Below are 21,286 nucleotides of genomic sequence, written 5' to 3' on the forward strand. Positions count from 1 at the left end.
TAATGTCTTTGCATTCGTTTTTCACTAGTTATCTTTAGTTATAAGTGGCAATAAATGTTCGTTTATGAAACGGACCATCTTTATTGCCCTGAGTTTGTTTTAGGACCCCAGTTTCAACTATAGTAATTAACTATCTATTCTCTATGTATTACCGACATGTTCTCATGAAAGCATAGTATTTCTCTTTTGTATCTGTTAATGTAGCTATTCAATGTTTTGTTTTGTCGTTCTGAACATATAAGCAGCTCCTGTTACTGCCTTCTGAATATTTCAGCGTACTGTTAGAGTGAAGGTGTCCTGCACTCCCCAGTGTTAGCCTGACATTCTGTTTCACAGGGAAAAATCCAAAATCTCGCGGAATTTTCTTAATCCTTTAATTGCTTTTAAAGAAGTGAGTTTTTGCTATGGCCATGAGAGAATATATCCATATCCAGTAAGAAGCACTGTTGTTGTCACTTGATTCTTCAAAATTTTGACACTAAAAAATTATTATATTTGGATCAAATAGTATGGCCTAATGGAGTTAAAACTTCACCTTAAATGTGGTCAAAACAAGTCTAAATAATCTCCTAAAAACTGAATATATGAGTATTTGTAAGTTATCAAACAGACCTTGCTGGCCACAAACCTGATAAGAATATGGCAGAAATTTCAGTCATGAGAAGAGTTCTACCATGATCCAACACCAGTGCATGATGGACAAATGCCTTGTGAGGTTTTACCTAATTCTGAATCAACCCAGATCTGCAAAAATTCAATCAGAGATCCAGATCATTGGGAACTGTGACTTTTTATATCGCCGAATTCCAGAAACTGGAGGGAAGTTTGCTACAAGATTATATGGCTCGTAAATATATGCCATCCCTGTCATCAGGGTCCATTGCAAAAATCTATTGGTGTTACAACATTAATGGGGTATTTTTATAGATAAAGCAAGATAGGATAAAGGAAAAGAACAGCTAAATGAAATCAGCTAATTTATCTTACAATTACAATTTTAAATTGCAACGAGTATTTATTTTCCATATCCTCCACCAGGCTTTGGCCCAGGTCTGGAATATTACAACGATCAGCCTTGGCAGACAGGCCACCTTTCAATCATCCACAAGAGTATGAATCATATATTAATTGAAATGACAAAATCAACATTTAATTAAACCTTCAAAGAAATCATGAATACCATAAAATAATGTCTTGGACAATTAATTACATGATTAGGAAAATCACGAGTAACAAATCGCCTCTACTCAATGCTTTCTATCAGTTTACATGAGGATGAATATTTGTTCGAACTTTGTGCATTACTCTTCTTTTGTGTTATTTTTCAGCGTTTCCCTTGCTCATCACAAATTCCATGTTTAGAATCTGGATTGAGTTTTCCTCTACCGACTCGTCTAATCAGCTAGAAGGCTGGGAACCGGCCAATAAATAGTAGTCCTTAGTCAACTTTGTAGCCAAAAACAAAGTCATCGTAGGTCACGTTCAAGCCTTTGACCAGAATACACACGATTCATAGAAAATTATTCAGTAGAGATTGATTTCATATAGTGCATACAAACTTAAATAAGGCCAAGTTCGATTTAAACATAAATCTATGTACTGCTCCACCACGAAGCTAAATTTCCACAACTGGCTTTTTAAAGCATTTCAATATTTCAAATATGACAGTTTTCATATGCATGTCAAATTTTCCCCATTTTCTAGCCTTCCACCATTGTTTCTGTCTCACCACTCCTCATTTCTTTGACAAGCTTAGTATGTGGTTCAAATTTTTAAATTATCTACACTACGCATTCTGATCATGTAATTCTGTTTTGCCTGTTTCAGCAAATGCCTTGAGAAAGAATAAAGAGAAGAAAGTTAGAAACCAAGAAAAAAAATCCACTCAATATACTGATGCTTAGCAGCAACCAGCCAAGTGGATAACTTCACTTGTGAAGCCTTAGTTACAATGCTGATAGGCGTGCTAAGTTTATCCAATGTGTTTCTTATTTCATGAGGGAGCTTAAAATTTTATCTAACTAAAGGTACATCCTTTCAAATAATGCATTTGGAATCACGTTACCACAATTGTCACAAAATAAACTTTACCAATCTTAAGAACAACGAAATTCCAAACACAGGTTGCTGGTGAATAAGCTCTTTGCCTGGCACTCATAAATGAAGATTCAGTATACACATTGTTGCTGTGCTCTCCAGCAAAAATAAATTCTTGAAAGGGTAAATAATTTGAGTACAATTTATAGAGAAGCATCCACAAGAGATTGAAGAATTCGGGACTGCAGATAAGAAACTGAATCTGTCCAAACAAGAAGAATAAATTAATACATAGTATTCGTCCTTCTCTGATCCAAAATAAACAAAATATATTTGGACCAGTGAATGTCTTCATATATCAAAACCAAAAAATAATCACGTCAAAGAGAGAAGTACTGAATAAATACAATGCATCTCTTCAAGCACATTCTCGATGCAAGAACCATCAATAATACAGCTCATCATGAACTCCTAAAGTGACCTAGAGCCCCCACATATTAGATGATGAATACTACGAATTTTGTCCATATAGACACAAAAGAAAAATACTTTACTTTTGCAAACAGACTAATTACCTGAATTTTGGACAAATTGCAAGGTTGGATTAGCAAGTGGAAGGTTCCAATGCAACACAAGAATAATATACAGGAAGTTTATGCTTGTTGTAGAGACATGGTTGTTACTATGCATGAATGAAATAAAAAGCAGCTAACGCAAGAACATGATTATTGATGTTACAATACATGATAATTTCCAAATATCTGGATAGGGAAGGAGTCATGCATTAGGTCAAGAACAGTCTTGAATTAGAAATAATTTAAGAGCTATGCTTATAGTTGCTATAACAAAAGAAACTCCTGCAAAGAGCTTAGCTTGAGCCTTTATGCATAAACATTCTTTTTCCCACCCTCATGCATGCATAATAATGCATTAAACACCCTTTGAATCTAAGAACCCAATAGCTGATCAGCTTCTACTGTAAAAATTCCTCATGTATAGCTTATAGTGACCGATAAAGAGTAGTACGTTATAAAGTTGGGCACTCTCTCACTCTCTCTCACACACATTCTGATTTAGGCACTTTGATGTGCAACTGGGAAATCCAAGTGACTGTTAAAATACATCTTTTGATTAGGAATTCTTACTCAGAAGGAATTCTTGCAATAACATACAAGAGGAGCTTCTGCCCAAGAACGTTTGCAAATATACCTAATGAATTGAGATCATTAAACTGAAATACAATATGCACCCTCTGGTGTCAATATTCAGAGACAAACAACCATTATTGTAGTTAGACTGTTAATTTTAGATAGCAATGGTATGTTCTATGCTCAGCACAATTTACTTCAATGTTCCTTTGGCAGCCCAATGAAAATTTCCAATTATTTCCAGTATCAATCACATTAACCTAATAACATTGATAGTAAATGCAGATAGAAAATAAAAACAAATGAAGAAGACAAGCCAAGATAAGAGGACAATAGATTTGGCGGATGCTAGGGAAAAACTCCAATGTGGGCAAAACACTTTGATCAAATTCACTTTCCCAATACGCAGTCAAATCAGCCCTAACCAGAAAGTCAAATCTGGTTAAAGAAGCAATAAAATGTCCTCAAAACAACTCGGTCTTCTCCAGTCAAACTCGGTCAAAGAGGAGAGAAAACTGATGTAAGTAATTTTCTGTGGTCAACCTGCAATTTGATCTGCAGTCAAAGTGCACAGAAAACCTCGGTTTCTCTGCCAAAAGTTGCGGCCTACTGAGACAGAAATTTCTCCAAAAGATCGAAGTCAAATGATGTCTGGATGGTCTCGGTCAATGTTGGTCAACTGTCTGGAATTTCTGCAACTTTGGTTCTGTGACTTAGCCCAGAAATCCTCGGTTTTTGTGCCCAGCTGAATGGCCTGCAAAAATCAAACCTTTCCACCAAAAATCGAGGTCAAAATTGGTCAAAAACAACTCTGGTCAAACTGTCCCTGAACTCTGAAATTTTCAGCATGCAATCTGTCCCAGAAAACTCGTCCTTCAGCCACACATGTGAGGGAGAGAAACTGCCCAATTGTTGTACGCCTCAATCAGAAGAAGAGAGAGAAGAATGTGTGAGTGAATGATGTCCAAATGAAGACACATCCATTGGGCTTCTTGAGCCTACATTAAGCTGACGCCAGCCTAAACAATTTGTGCATGAGAGGGACTAAATTCAAAATTCCACTTTTGCTTGTCTAAATGAGATGATCTTTATATCAAATTTGGGCCCCTTGAAAAGAGGAATCCAATGCAATAATCATCTCCATCATATGAGCTGTCCCAAGGTGGAATTTGGCCTTAGTTGCCAATTTCAACACTCCCTGTCAACTAGGGATAATTCCACCTACCAATCCATCTGTCATCATCATGCCATCCTGTCATCATGTACCATCTCTGTCATCACTGCTCTGCTCTATGAACCATGAAGTAATAATGAAGAAGTGATCGAGAGTGAGTCACAAGACCTTACTAGTCTCCACTGAGAAAAGTCAATCCATGATCCCAGGTCAAGTTGTTGAACACCATGCATCCTAGTCATGGGTAGTATGGCAGTACACGATGCATCCATCGCTAGTGCTATGGTCCCTAACCACTTTTCCCAACTCATTGACCAAATGAGAGGTACTTCCCATGAGTCCCAACCTCCATGGGTAGGATGTATGCTGGGGCATCGGCAGGAGAAGGTGAACCACTCATCTTGCTCATATGCCATAGGAGAAGGTGAACCACTCACCCTATGCATATGTCAATCGTAAGGGAAGGTGAACCACTCACCCTACATACATGTGTCCGCAATCGTAGGGGAACGTGAACCACTCACCCTACACACATGTCAACCATCATGGGGTATCACAGGGAAGGTGAACCACTTACCCTGTACATAGCACACCACTAGGGGAAGGTGAACCACTCAGCTTATGGTCACTCATAGCTCCAAGAAGTACCCCAAGCCCCCAGAAGCTCACAAAGCTCATTGTCCAACTCATACAGGACCCCCATAGGAGGGTCTTTCCACGACTCCAAGTCTCTCTCGGAAGGTTAAGAATTTCACCTTCCCCGAGGGCTTCAAGAGAATGCTTGCGACCTGCTCATCCATCCTGATGTGTTGGAGCTTTATTGCTCCCCGTTGTACCATATCCCGAATAAAGTTGTACACAATATCAATGTGCTTGTAGTGGTCGTGGAACACAGGATTCTCTGAAAGGCAAATCCCACTCTGGTTGTCGCAGAAGATCACGATGGTATCCAGCACGTGCTCAAATAGTTGGCTAAAGAGCTTCCATAACCAAATAGCTTCACAACAGGGCATACTCATAGCAATTTATTCATCCTTGGCGGTGGTTAAAGCAACCGATTTTTGCTTCCTGCTCAACCAAGATATTGAAGCATCCCCCAAAGAGAAGCAACACCCAGACGTGCTCTTACAATCCACCACACTCCCAGCCCAGTCAGCATCAGTATATCCATGTAGCCTCAAATTTCTGGCAATGTATCTCAGTCCATAATGGATTGTGCCTCGGAGATATCTCAAGATATTCTTAGTAGCAATCCAAAGAATGTGATGAGGCTCAACCATAAATTGACTCAACATGTTCACAACAAAGCATATGTTAGGACGGGAGTTTACCAAGAACATCAACGCCCCCACAAATTGTCGATACTCAGAAGGGTTTGCTAATCCGGGACCAATAACATTTCCACATAGCTTCTTGAAGTGGAATTCCATCGTAGTAAACACTGACTTGAAATCCACCATCCCACATCTCTCAAGTAGCTTCACAATGTATTTTCCTTGAGAAAGGAAAATCTCATCTGGCTTTTTCCAGACCTTCAGCCCTAGGAAGTAGCGCATCAGTCCTAAGTCCTCCATCTCGAATTCAGAAGCCAACTCCCTCTTGCATTGGTGAAAGATATCATCCACATAAAGGACCAAAATGAGAAGTCGGTCCTTTTAAACCTTGAAGTATAGGTTCGGTTCAGCTTCACTCCTTATAAATCCTAGCTTCATAAGATAGCTATCAATCCTTTCATGCCAAGCCCTACGGGCTTGCTTCAACCCATAGAGGGCTTTTGAATCATTTGACAGAAATTCATCTAGCTTTCCAGCATCATCATCATTGTCCTTCCTAGGGATAGGAAGATCTCAGACTTTCCCAAGGACAAAATCTTCATCGAAAGTGACATCATGACTTATTTCTACTTCTCTTTGACCAAGCACATAGATTCTATATGCCTTCGAAGTTTCACTATAGCCCATAAACGTTCCTTTCTTCCCAAAAAGCATGTTTCTTTTCTCTTTCAACACATGAAAATATACAAGACATCCCAAAAATTCTAAAATGAAAAACATCAGGTTTGTTACCGATGAAAACTTCTTCGGGTGTCTTAAAGTCCAATGCTTGAAGCGGGCATCTATTTTGAACATACACAGCGGTGTTGGCAGCTTCTCCCCATAAGAACTTTGGTAGACATTGGTTATGAAGCATGGCACGGGTGGCTTCTATGATAGTTCAATTCTTTCTTTCGGCAACACCATTTTGTTCAGGAGTGTATGCAGTAGTGGTCTCCCTCTTAATGCCAGCTTCTCTACAATAGTCATTGAATTCATTTGACTCATATTCGGTCCCATTATCAGTCCTCAATATTTTGATCTTCTTCCTTGTTTGATTCTCGACCAAGGCTTTGAAAGAGCAAAACCATTTGAACACTTCGTCCTTCTTCTTTAAGAAATAAATCCATGTTTTGCAAGAGAAGTCATCCACAAAAATTGCATAGTACAAATATCCTCCCAAGGATGTTATGGGCAACATACTTGATAGATCAGAATGGATCAACTGAAGAATATCCCTAATTTGACTTCCACTTGAGGGGAATGGTCCCCTTGTATGTTTTCCAGTTGCACAACCCTAACAAACTCCTTCATGATCTAAGTTGAATTCGGGCATACCTGTGACCATCTTCCTTCCACCAAGTAAGGCTTTGTAATGAAGGTGAGCAAATATTCGGTGCCATAATTCGAATTGAAGTGAAGTATCGCAAGTTATAGCTCCCAAAGGACTTCCTCCGACCTGATCAAGACCTTTAATCCTAAATCCAAATGTAAATGCATCTTTCTAGTTCTTTTTCCAAACACGAACCTTCCCATCAACGAATGTCACCTTGAAGCCTTTATCCTCCATCGCAGAAATAGAGACCAGGTTCTTTTTCAGATCAAGTACATACAACACTTCTTGCAAATGAAGGGTGTGACCTTGGTTTAAGTGAAGAGTAACAGTCCCAATTCCTTTCATGAGATAAGTGGCATTATCCCCAAGTCTAATCTCCATATTAGTCTTCTTTTCAATTAATTTTGAAAGGGCCTCCTTGTACGCCTTGAGGCACCATTATCAATCAACCAATGATCTAATGTATCCGGAGGAGACGCAGTGGTGAGGCCAGAAATAAGATAAAATTCATTTTGCTTTTTCTACAACATTAACTTCATCATACCTAGAGTTTCTGGATTTCTTGGGAGGACAACCATTTCCATATCGAGCGGCAGGAGCATTCCTCTTTCCTTTGTTGTTGAACCTGTTGTTCCTTTGATTGCCATTGCCTTTGAAGTTGTTGTTATTATTGTCATCATCACTTGGAGTATCCTTCTTGTGAGGACACTCTCTAGCAAAGTGGCCAACACTGTTGCAATTGAAGCATCTTCCTTTTCTTCCTTCTTTGAATCCTTGCTTGAATCCTTGACCTTGTCTTCTTAGACCAACATTGTTCTTTCTTTTAGCATGAGCAGAGAAGGTGGTAGGATTATTTCCATTTGAGGGCTTGTCTCTTTCCATCATCTTTATTTCTTCTTGAGTGCATCTAGCCAATAATTCATCAAATCCCAGAATCCTGTCATTATTAAGAATAGTGGTGTTAAACACATCCCAAGCTCGAGGGAGACCTCCAAGGGCAATAAGAGTGAGCTCCCTGTCAGAAATAACTTCTCCAATGGATAGAAGATCATTCTTGATTTCAGTAATTCTCATGAAGTAGGATTTGATAGACTCCCCTCTATCCATCTTGATGTCCTTCAGCTTGTTCTTGAGAAAGAGGATTTGGTTTGCATTGTTGGCTTTGAACATCCCAACCAACTTGTCATACATCTCCTTAGATGTGCCCAAATCAGAAATGTAAGCAACTGAATGTCTTTGAATGGAGTCTCTGATGATCTTCTTAGCTTTGAATTCACCTTTCTTATACTTTGTCTTAGTAGCAGCCGGTGCATTTGAAGGAAGCTCGACCACACTTTCCTGCACATAATCCATGGCATCATTTTCTTCCAAAGTTGTCAAGTCCAAAGACATTTTCCATGCATGATAATTAGATTTATCATTGAGCTTATCCTCAAATTTAAGGTAAGATGTAGAAGCCATTCAGGCTTGGTCCTTGTCCAACAGATCTTAGTCATTGTTTTTCTCTCTCTTGCTTCGGCTTTGTCTTCACTTGAGCTCCGATACCATGTTAATTTTAGATAACAATGGTATATGCTTAGCACAATTTACTTCAATGTTCCTTTAGCAATCCAATGACAATTTCCAATTATTTCTAGTAGCAATCACATTAACTTAATCACATTGACAGGAAATGCAAACAGAACATAAAAACGAATCCAGAAGAGAGGCCAAGACAAGAGGACACCAGATTTGGTGGATGCCAAGGAAAAACTCCAATGTGGGGAAAACCCTTTGATCAAATCTTCTTATTATAATTCAATAGTTCAGCAGAGAGAGAGAGAATACAAAAATCAAATTCACTTGCCCAATATGCAGTCAAATCAGGCCTGTTAAATTCTGCAGTCAAATCAGCCCTACCCAGAAAGTCAATGTTGGTCAAAGCAGCAATAAAATATCCTCAAAACAACTTAGTCTTCTCCAGTCAAACTCAGCCTGATCAAAAAGTCAACATTAGCCTAAAACAGTCCAGTCAAACTCAGTCAAAGATGAGAAAATTGTTGTAATTTTTTGCAGTCAACCTGCAATTTGGTTAGCAGTCAAAGTGCTCAAAAAACCATGGTTTCTGTGCTAAAAGCTACAGCCTGCTGAGACAAAAATTTCCCCAAACGATCGAAGTCAAATGATGCCTAGAAGGTCTCAATCAACGTTGGTCAATAGTCAGAAATTTCTGCAACTTTGGTTTTGTGACTTAGACCAGAAATTCTCGGGTTTTGTGCCCAGTTGTACGGCCTGCAAAAATCAAACTTTTCCACCCAAAATCAAAGTCAAACTTGGTCAAAACACCTTTCTCAACGCTGGTCAAACTATCCCTGAACTCTGAAATTTTTGGTCTGCAATCTATCCCAGAAAACATGTCCTTCAGCCACACGTGTGAGAGAGAGAGAAGCTGCCCAATAGTTGTACGACCCAATCAGAAGAAGAGAGAATAATTTGTAAGTGAATGATGTCCAAATGAGGAGAGAGGTCACTCCTATTCATACAATTTGTTGAGGGTGAAAGGACACATCCATTGGGCTTCTTAAGCCTACATTAAGCTGAGGCCGACCTTAACAATTTGTGCATGAGAGAGAATAAATTCAAAATTCCACTTCTGCTTGTCCCAATGAGATGATCTTTATATCAAATTTGGGCCTCTCAGAAAGAGGAATCCAATGCAATAATCATCTCCATCATATGAGCTGTCCCAAGATGGAATTTGGCCCTAGTTGCCAATTTGAACATAGACTATCCTGCCAAGAAATATGCAACATCTACAATAGTCCTATTTTACCCTCGAGTCAAAAACGTTTTATTTTTCCTTGAATTTTGAAGTGAAATGTAGCTTAAAAACCAACAGTTATATGAAGACTGTTGAGATGATGGTCTAACCTTCACATACATCCATGCCCAAACTCACTTTGTAATCATTATTCTTGTGTATTAAATTTTAATGTGTCTAGGGTTGGGCATAAAGCTGAGGTAGTCAAAACTAATTTATGTGGGTTCATACCCCCTCTTGGGGAGAGCACCCTACATTTTGACTTGTGTATATATACACACTCAGGTCTCATTTATAAGATTCATCATGTGATCTACTTGATCTCTCTAATACATCTGATTTAGTCTACATGTGCCGTAAATTCTTTGTTCTCTTGTTCATGGAGTGCACCCTCTGTCTAGTGCACTTATGAATCAGCTCTAGTATACCCAATCGTTTTATGTTTTGCTGCTCTAGTGCTGTTTTTCTTTGTGTTTGTCGCAGGAATTAGGGTTTACAGGTTGGTTCCATACAAACCCTTCACTCCCTTATGAATCTCAACATGGCATCAGACCAAATGAGAACCTGCTCCTCCTCATTTCATCATTGGTTATAGCTTTTTCATGGCTGTTTGTGGTGGAATTTTCAAATTTTCAATATTGCACACAGAAGAACCCCCAACTTGATGAGTTTTAAGAACCATTTGAGCCGATTGTTTGTGCTGAATGGGAGATCTTGTGCACAGGATTGAAGTGCCCATCTTGAGGATATACTGTCTTCATTTCAGTTTTACTAGCAATTAATTTGTGGGTTTTGGCTAGTGGCGTCATGATTTTCTAAGTTTCAGAGTTGCATGCAGAGGAATCCCTAATTTGACATGTATTAAGGCTATTTGAGCGGGTTATTAGTGCTGACTGGGAGATCTTATTCACAAATTGAAGCACACAGCTTGCGGATTCACTGGCTACTTTATTTGTCTTTTTTCAGCAGCTGATCTGTGGCTTTTGTGTGGCGGCATCACTACTATTTTGTGATTGCAGAACCAGGGTTTTTGCAACTGATATATAGTTTTCAGTCCAGCACCTTCCTTTAAAGGCATTCTTGTTGGGTATGTGTTAGATTCAATGCACAACTAGACCCACAAACTGTCTGTATGTACTGGGCACGCCGGGGTGATTCTTTTTCCCTTATTTGGCAGTTTTCAGCAGAATTCTTTAGCCTCTTATCTTTCAGCAGGGGTACCCCAAATTTTTTTATAAAGGACCACACCATTTGTAAGCCCAAATGTGTCCAATCTTTTGGCCCGGTAGGCCATGTGGGATGACGTGCGTCGTGTACAAGTGTATCCTAGTGCACATATTATGAGCAAAGCAAGGGTCACATCAAGTGAAGAACACCCCCATGGACCAAAACCAAAGGGACAAGCAAGCAAGTCAAGCCTTAAATCATGAAAGCAGGCTAAATCTGATCCAAGTCTCGGAGAGGTCCACTTTTATCTAGCCATTGGGGCAAAAGAAGGTTCTCCAAGTCAACGATGAGCAACTTAAGGGAGACATTGGGCCTCTTTTGCCTTCCTAAAATTATGCCAAGTCAATCTCACCTATTTTGGAGGGTAATGTTGGACTCCTAGTGCAAATCAAACCTTCAAGCAAGAAAGTCGAGCCTCTCCCAAGGAGTCTCCAATCTCTTTTAGAGGGTTTCAAGCGATGTAAAGTCAAATATTTGTAAAGATTTAGTCGGCAAGTTTATTGTGGATGACAAGTCAACATTTTTTTTAGTTTTCTTAGACATTTTCTGAGGAGCAAAAGGGGAAGAGACCCTAAGAGCCTCTTCCTAAATAGAAAGCTCACTGTCCTCCCAAATCGTTGTCAATTGTTGTGATCATTTTTGTTGTAATGTAACATCTTCATTAAGCTTTGGTGTCAACTTTGAGGTCTCTTTTCCTTGGCAATTCCACATATTTTATAGAGGAACTTTGTGTTAATTCAAGACTACTTTGAAGGACAACATTGTCACTTGGAAACATCTAAAGGTAATTTCTCTCACTTCCCTCTTGTTGGCGTGAATTTAGCATTAACTCAACCTATTGAGCCATACCTAGAGGGTCCTCAACAAGGGTTTTGATTTGATTTCATTCCATACTTGATCTTAACGTTGAGGGTTTCCCCTTAGAGGGATACCTTCTAGTTGGGCTCAGTTTCATAATTTGTATTGATTAAGACAAAAAGGTAATTTAGATTCTATGATTCTACCTTCTTATTTTTATCCACAAGCATTGGTTAACCAACTTAAGAGGAGTGTTCCTCTTGACCCCAATTTCCCTAGTTGAGACAAGCCACATAAGCCCTAATCCAACAACCAACCACTTTTTTACAAAATTCAAGTTCTTGCTTTTTTATTTATTTATACTTATAAAAATCCATAAAAGTAGAAAAACACAAAATTCAAAAAAATCTAAAAGATTAAAACTACCAAAAATAGTCTCATTCTAAGGTCGAAATGTCAGATTTTGTGCCTCTAGCTACATCTAATGGCCTAAGACAACACGACCTTCTCTTTATGCACATTATTTTTGTTCTAACATCCTTTGCTGAGGGTTTTTTCAAGGTCTTCTCAAATACAGAATAAAATTACAATCATTTTCTACAAGGATTTGTGAAACCTTAGCCTAGGGTTTGAAGAGAAAAAGGTGAGATCTAACCATACAAACCCCAGTTATACTTCTGATTGGTTCTAATGCATATTCATCTTATTTAGAAATATTTTCAGCCTCCTAAAGTGCTGAAAAGTGTTATATTTTGAATAAGAGAAAATATGGGTTTGACCCTAGGGGGATTAGCCCTCCAAGTTATGCAATTATTATTTCAAATTGTTGTACCCTTGTATTTTAATGCACAAATATGTTGCTAGGTTGTTGTTTCACACATATTTCATGCCTCTAGCATTAGCAACCGTGGATACTTAATCCTAGTGTGTTTCCACACTCCCAAGTTGCTTGAAAGACACTCCAAATTTATATTTTCTACATATTTTCATCATTTACAGGAGTTGGAAGTGCATGACAACAGGAAGTTTGTCCTCTTTTATACCATACCAATCAAGAGAAATTCAAGGAGAAACCATCTCACTTGGTGCATGCACCCTCATCCCAACTTGTGACATTACAGGTAGTATCTATTTGAGGTATTTTGTTGGAAACTGGGTTGATACTAAATCAATATCAAGGCTTATAAATCATTTTTTACTAGTTTTAACCATTACACCATTCATCATCAAATCATAAAAACAACAACATAAAAGCAAAACAAAAGCACCATTAAAAGCATACACATGAGAAAAAGATATTACCCAGTATATTACGGAGTCACTGATGAAGGATAAGTCAATGAAAAGATGTGGAGTGACCCAAACAATCCCTTTGTCGGAAGAGCTAGAATGATAAGGCTGGCTTGCCTTCTAAGAAACGTGCAATGTCTTCTAGCGGAAGGAAGGGAGGATTTAGGGGTTATATGACTTGTGAAGGAACTTCCCAATCCCTAAAATCCTTATTGTAATTGGTATCCCAAATGGTTCTTGAAGAATTGTCTTTTCAAAGGAATGAGACCACACGGGATCAAGTGTGCCCAGTCTAGGATAGGAGGAATGAGTATAAAAACCAATGATGATGTTACCCTAGACAAGGTGGGGAAGGGATCAAAAACAGAATTTTCACCTGAAGGTGTTGAAGTGATCCTATGAGGTACTAGCCTTGGGGATGTTAAGGCAAAGTTTAATCCTGGAGCTAGGGCTTGGTTTTTCTCCCAACTCCACCGTCAAAATCACTTCAAAATTGGAGGAGACCTTGAGGAAACAACAACGCAGGGGACCCTAGGAGATCGAATTTTTTGGAGGGCTAGCTTGTCGGGAAATTGATGCCCTAGGTGTCCCAACTTGGTTAGACCTGGAAGAAAGTGAAAGGATGTGATGTTTTGTGACCACAATTTGGTAGATCAATGCCTTGGTCTTTGGGAGAATGGAGTCTATGATGAATATGAGTAGGATTTCTTGGTTCCCAGTCAAGTAGGCCTCAAGACCACTTCGCTAGCCTTCTAGGTCAAGGAGAAGCAATCTTGTAGCTTTAATACTTCGATGTGCAAAGGAAATGGCTTATTAAGGTCAAATTCTTTGATAGAATTACCTCTAGGAGATTTCGTTCATATTACATGGCCCATACATTAAGAGATGCTATTCCACAATTTTAAGCAGTAAATGCATGCAGCAATTAGCCCTAGAACAACAAAAATCCCAATCCAATGTATATGACAAAGTAAAACAAGAATAACATTAGAAGCATGTACTTACATGTAACAAAACATATCCAACCATTCACAATTGACAAGAGAAAAGCTCCAAGAGAAGATAGACCAATATCCATACATCAAAGTTCATGCATAAAAGCTCTAATTCATCCTCCAGAAAAAGTGTGAAATTCTCTAAAGAAGAGAGAGATCCAATCCAAAGTGATGATGAGAAAATGAGCTCATCTCACTTGTATTTATACACAAATTAGGAGTTCGAATTAGCCTCCTTGGCCTACATAAGCCCCAAAAATAAACTAATGTTCTAATAATTCAAGTTTTGGTGACAAACCCAGCAAACTAACTCATAACTGAAAAAGTAAGCCTCTCAAGAGGTCAAATAATAATCTATGCATGGCGTAGGGCCCTCTAAGAGGCCTAATGAGGTCCATGGGTGCCACAATGAAGAATATGACCCTCAAAAGCAATGGACAAGCGGTTGGCCCCTTGTAATAACCAGTGGTGTTTCAAATGACATGTGGGGGCACACAAGTGTCCTCATGGGACTCCAAATAAATCAAAGATGCCTGTATATCACCTGCAAGGGCTAGGATGACGGTGTAGGTGATGCCACATTATCATGCAAGTCCTGGATCACCTGCCAAGTGTATGGTGTAAGTCTGGGGCCAACTGGGCATGATGGATCAGGGGCATCTTCCTCGTCCAATAAGTGAACCACGAGCAATTTTTGAATGGTTGTGGGGATCCATGGAGTGTTGTCTGCTGTTGTGGAGGTCCATGGCTCTCAACGCACACCCTACATGCGCCAATGTAGCCCTCTAAAGGATTAGGACCCTGTATAGGGAAACCAAACCCAAAGTGGAAACTATTTATAATCTTGCATAAGATCCAATGTGTCCCCTAGCCTTCCATTACAAGAAGTCATTAGAGAAATTGAGTAAATGAGCTTACCAAATCATGGACCACAGGTGGGGACTTCATAATGACCCGCCCTTCCATTTGGGCTTCGGGATGTGCCAATGTCTCCTAAACTCCAAATGGGGTTAACCAATAATCCTATTAGGTGGTTTCTACTTCTAAATAGGATAATATAGCCAAGGTACATCCTTCAAAAGTCAATGTCATGTGGCAGATAGGTGAATGAAGTAGGGAATGAGAAGGGGCAACCCTGGGGCACATGCTGGGGTACAAGGGTAGTTAATAAGAGGGAAGCCCACACTTGGGTTTATAATGTATAGGAAGGAGCAATCGTGGTACATGAGGTGCCCCGGTCTTGATTTTTCCACCCTTCTTTATATGTCTTTTTCCTTTTTATGATTTTCTTTGACTAACTGCTTGGGGCTCAAGGGGGAAGAGCATGATGTATAAGGTATAGCAGTGAATACCCCATTTTAAGGTGGGGCAGTTCATTGCCCACTAAGGTTTGGGACAATCATGGGTTCCTAAATGATGAAGAAGGTTCATAGAACCTATAGGAATTGTAAATTTTGTGATTGTTCTATGTTGTATCAGTTATTTTAGCCCAATTTACTTTTTCATTAACAATGCATCCAATTAGCAGTATAATCGATCATAAATGTAACTGAAGAAAGAACAATATATGCAGTGACAAAAAAGACAACATCACAACCATAATAGACACCAGATTGGTCCAAGACCAGGAAAAAACCTCACAAGGGGGAAACCCTTTCAAATCTACTTATTTAATAGATCGTCATAAAAAAATTTCAACAGAGTGGTCCAGGCCATCTCAGGACCACTCTGTGTGAGCCTCTAGGGACAAATGTAGCATGATCTAACTCTGAACAACTATACACTCTCATATGCCTGTCTGTTAGCATCTAGGGATCTTTGAACGTTGTCTTAAGAAACCTAAGACTCTTGTTGAGGCTAAGGAGATGGTCATTGAGGTCGAACAAAATCTAGATGTTGTTAAAATTGAAATGTTTGATCCTCCTAGGGCTAAGATTGAAACCAAAAAGTGTAAGCCTAATGACCAAGTTGAGGAAACCCTAGTCATGGCCCTTAAGAAGATTGACAAATTATCCAATGACATTAATACTAGGGATAGGTTGTATATGAATATATTCACTGCTCTTGAGGAAGCACAAAAATCATATTTTATCCCAAAGAATAAACCTTGTCAACAAGCCTAATGAAGAAGGCAAGCACGGTCCACCCCATGTTTCCAATACTTTGGCTCCAACCAATGTTATGGAACAAGAAAAAACATCTTTCGAGTATGAACAAACTGATAATGCTGGTGAAGAAAGTGAAGATGAGGAGGGTGGTGAGAGAAAGAATGTAGTTGGTGAAACCCAAGCCTTCAACATTATATTAGGTGGCAGATATATGCATCCTATAATTAGTGAGGTTAAGCTTAAAGATGAAAAAGTTGAATCTATTTTGAATGTCGATGATAGTGGAATATTTAAAGGGGTTAAGGACTCCTCAAGTTCTAATGTGTCAAAATGGAAGGAACCCCAAGGAAAGATCCTCCTAAGAAAGATAACACCAAAAAGGATCCTCCTAAAGGGGAACCCAGGCACAAAGCCAAAGACAAAGAAATTGAGTTAGATATTGATGTGAGTGTTGCTATAGGAAAAATGACTATGTTGGTTCTTATAAAGGATACTGCAAAGCTTCCATCCCAAAGATGGAGGGTAAAGAAAGCTTTAGGACTTGAGGAAGAAGACCCACCTATCATGTTGCAAAATATACACCTCACTAATACTAATCGTAGTCATGAGCCATTCTTGCTTACATTGGTCATTAATGATCTTCCCCTTCATAATTGCATGTTAGATTATGGGGCTTCCGCAAATATTAAGCCATTAAAAGTCATGAAGCAACTCAATCTAAGTATCACTCGCAAATACAAGAATGTATGTGGTTTTGATTCTAGGTCTGTCAATGTTGAATGCCTCATTAAAGATCTGAAGGTATCCTTAGCCATGAATAACGACATATCATTGCTCATGGATATTGTGGTTATCGATATAACTGATGTATGGGTGATGGTATTGTCTAGAAAATGGGGTGCTACAATGGGAGGTCAACTCCAAATGGATTTATCTTATGGCACTATCTCACAACCTGATGGAACCCCATTCATCCTTTATAGAGAGCCTTTATATCCAACTAATGTGGTAAGACCTGGTCCCATCCCATATTATAGTATGCCTGAGACTAAGGGCCCCACTCCTATTCTTCCTTCACAGAAAATTTGCATCCTTAAAAGACCTTATCAAAATCAAAATGAGAAGTGGGCACAAAAACCTACGAAGGAATTCAAGGTTGGAGATGTAGTGTTGGTAGATAAGAACCATGTCCCTGTCAAGATTCATAGTAAGGTTGGTGAAGGATATTACTATATTGCTGGACTTGATGATGAACTTTAGCCGAAGCCGATCAAAGTTAGCCGCATCACCCCTTTCCTTAACACTTGACATTGTATATTATATGCATGTTAGAGTAGGATGCATTGCATATTCATTTTTTCATTAGAATTTAATATCAAATTAGGTTCAATGGACATTACAAACCATCTACAACAATATTCTAGCAACTAGCAATAATTGTGTAGCAACAAGATCAATAAAGGCTCCCTACAATATACAAAGCTTAGCAACAGTAACTCAGCTCAATACATCTCAACATGCACACATGAATAGAACTCCCACTATCATCACTAATAGCAACATACATCCAACATCAGATGCTCAAACACGATATCAATGAATGCTCCCCACAATATACAAATCCTAGCTCTACCCAATACATCAAAGCTGCCAAACCCTAGCAACAAACCTCAACAATACATTGCTCATCAACAACAACTTTTACTCACTTTGCTCAACAACAAAGATCAACTTTGCTCAATAGACTCAACAGCATACAGACTCACTTCGAAGACAAGCCACAACATCATACAACTCACTCTCACAAAACCTAGCCCCATCAACAACATTATACATCAATAATAATGACATATTTGCTCACCAATAATCAACAACCACAATAGCAACCTCTCTCAACGATATACTATAGACAACAGTATACACATCAACCAAATACTCCGACCTCAAGAGACCTACAATCAACCATGACAATACAAGGCTATACATTAACAATACATGTTCAATGCACATTACAAGCCATCTACAACAATATTCTAGCAATATTAGCAATAATTGTGCACACAAATCTCTGACATACCATACAACCGCATATGGAATACATCAACATAGCATCTACGTCACATGGATAATGCAAACAACAACAACAATATTATATTGATCAACACTTCTAAAGACAATCAAATCCAATCATTCTTTACTCTATCCTAGCAAACATCGGCCTCCCAAATCACACTAACATTCTTATTGCCTAGTGCCCAAAAAGCAAACTCAATCCCATCACTCTAGGACAAACATATATTTGGTCTTTAAAATGCATAGCATACACAACCATCAAGGAAAACAATACACTGACAATACGCGGGCATAATTAGTCTGCCTCAAGGCACACAGTACTGAGTTGTTTTTATCAACTAACCACACCAATAGCTACCAATGCTCAATGCATAGGTGTATCCAGTCAGAGTTATAATCGCTCTTCATCCATCTACAACGAAACTCACACACAATGTAATTTCATTTGAAACCAACACACTACACTTAATTCGCACTGTGACTCGTCCACCATACGCAGTGGTTCTAACTTTCTCATACACACTGGTACTCAAACAGTCATTTACGCACTCATAGCATCACTCCTCAGTGTCAAACCTTTGTTCTGTCCATCGCATTTACACATGGATACACTTTAGACTAATGCACACATCATTACACATGTACCAAACAAACTACAATGCATAGCCTGTAGACTCAGAAGCACGCACTACGCAATTTCTAGCTTGATCTATTGTTGCACACCAACTCATGTCATTCATTTGCAGGTTTATACATTTGTCTCGCAAATGCATGCATCAAAACAATCATCAAATTAATTTATATGCATGTGCCTGAATAGAATTGATTTTGCCACACATATGAAATATGCAATCACCATCATGTTATGCAACAACAAAGACAAATACAAACACTATTGATTTGTGTAGCTTGGGAGGTACTCCAAGCACTAGTGTTTGAGGGTTGGAGGTCAAAGTGCCACAACTAGGCTTGTGGGCTTAGAACCCAGGCTTGGGGGTTTTCACCCATCGATGTTTGCGTCAAAATCGTGACGATATTTCGACTTGTGATGGATGAGGATGATAGTACTCGTCGAGACAAATCCAACGCAACGAAAATCATCCAATTCTGAGTTGTTGTTGTTGAGTTAAGAATTTTTTAAGATAAGTGTGGGTGAAGATGTGGGCTTGTTCAAGTTGGCCTAAAGTTAGTAGGTTGTTTGACAGGTTGGCAGCCCTCTTAGGGTTGTTCGTTGGAGCCCCATGAAATGCTATAAAAGAAGGCCTAATGTGAGGATATTTTAGTCATCCAAAGAGCAACACAAGGGCAGCATAGAAGGAGAATAGGAGCTTGTAGAAGAGGTAGAGAACTTTTGTTTGGGCCGCAGATCCTAGGAGCAGACCTCGAAAAAGATTGAAGGAGCATATTTTGATGTTTTCTTGTGACTCTTTGAGGGCCGAGTTGCATCAGATTGTTGGCCGAGTTCATTGGGCAAGGTCCTGGATTGTTTTGAGTATGTTTGAGGTGGACTTTCTCTAGCCACAGTCCCTGTCTTGTTGCAGACTTAGGCCGAGACCTGCAGCTTCTTGTGGAGAGGGTTGAAATGCCCAAAAACAAGGGGCAGCCATTTGTTTAGGGTGTCACACGTCTTCCTCAAGCTAGATGGTGAGTTGAGGGGCTTGGTAAGCCTTAACGTGGGTGGATACTAGCCCTAATAGCCAGCGAAGAAAGGAGAAGCAGGGAATGAGGAGGCCACAACTGTAGAGAGGCTTGTGAGGCAATTTAGAGGGCTGACGTGAACCACGGTTATGCCCTAACCAGATCACAGTGCTGCAATAGTTTGAACACCAGACCTGGGGTATGGTTACAACTTGTTTGTCTTGTGTTGGGTCAAGCATTGACCAGATTTGTTTGCAACCTATGGAAGCCAAGGAGGGAGGGTTGATGTGGAGGTTAGAAGCCCTAACCAATGGGAAATTTCCACAGTGATGATTGGTGCTTGAAATTTCATATGAGAACCCCTTTGTCTTATAGCTAATACTTCTCAATCATGGGTGTATTCGTTTACAAACCCTTTTTGTTTGAGGTGAACAAATTTTTCGTAAACATCATCTTCTTCTTCGTCGTGGAACCTTTTGAGAAGGGCTTCCACAAAAATTTTCCAATTGAACGAACGAGCCTCACATTTGTGGGACCACCATAGGAACCAATCATATGCTTCAGCTTCCAAGTTGTTGAATGCGGTCATGATCTTTTCTTGTTCACCTATTGGCAGATTTGCTTTGAAGATGGCGTCCATTTTATTTACCCACACAATGGCACCCTTATGGTCCTTACCATCATACGTAGGTAATTCCCTTTTAATTTTGTGGTAGTCTCTTTTGGGGAATTTTGTATAGTACTGACTTCCTTCAAACTCTATATGTGGTATTTGTGGGACTTCATGCATCAACGAAAATTCATGACTTGGAAAAACTTCGCCTTCTGGCGTTTTGGGACTGTGGTGACTTTTATGTGATTGATGAATTAAAGGGTGGATTGACTCCTCCCATAAATTGGCTCATCATGCTTTCTATTATTTTGATATTATCTTTCATTTGGTCTTGAGTATTGATTATCTTCTCTTGGCCTTTTCCGAATTCATCCTGATTCCTTTCGACATTGTCCAGGAGCTTGCGCATTCTATCGATTTATTCTTGAAATTTCTTTGAATTGTCGTCATTAGTACTCCTCGTCTTGGCTTTATATTTTTTCCTAGCAGACCCAAATTTTTTTTAATTAAAAAATATTTTTTTTAATTAAATAAAATAATATATAGTAACTATATGTAATATATAGTTAATATATGAAATTTGAATTGGTTTGAACGTAAGTGGATAGGTCACATCGTTTGACCCGAAGTAAAGAAAAAGTGGCGGTTGGAATTCCCTGACAGGTTTGTTGGATTCTCTGAGTTTAAACAGCATTGGGGGAGGGGCAATGTTTATTTTAGATAACAATGGTATGTT

At 39.1% G+C, this 21,286-nt stretch overlaps 1 protein-coding gene across 2 annotated transcripts in view; it reads right to left on the reverse strand.

The window, feature by feature from the left end:
• Positions 1-2,061: 2,061 nt before the first annotated feature.
• The window catches only part of LOC149265818 (formin-like protein 18), a 213,346-nt gene continuing 194,121 nt past the window's right edge, over positions 2,062-21,286 (reverse strand). For both annotated transcript variants that reach the window (XM_089429773.1, XM_089429769.1), the window contains one exon: positions 2,062-2,299. The gene's annotated coding sequence lies outside the window, so the exon portion shown is untranslated. The remainder of the gene's footprint in view (positions 2,300-21,286) is intronic.

Source organism: Pinus tabuliformis, chromosome 6 (genome assembly GCF_031772625.1).
Source record: "Pinus tabuliformis cultivar Carrire ecotype Pingquan chromosome 6, CPIR1, whole genome shotgun sequence".
Taxonomy (NCBI): domain Eukaryota; kingdom Viridiplantae; phylum Streptophyta; class Pinopsida; order Pinales; family Pinaceae; genus Pinus; species Pinus tabuliformis.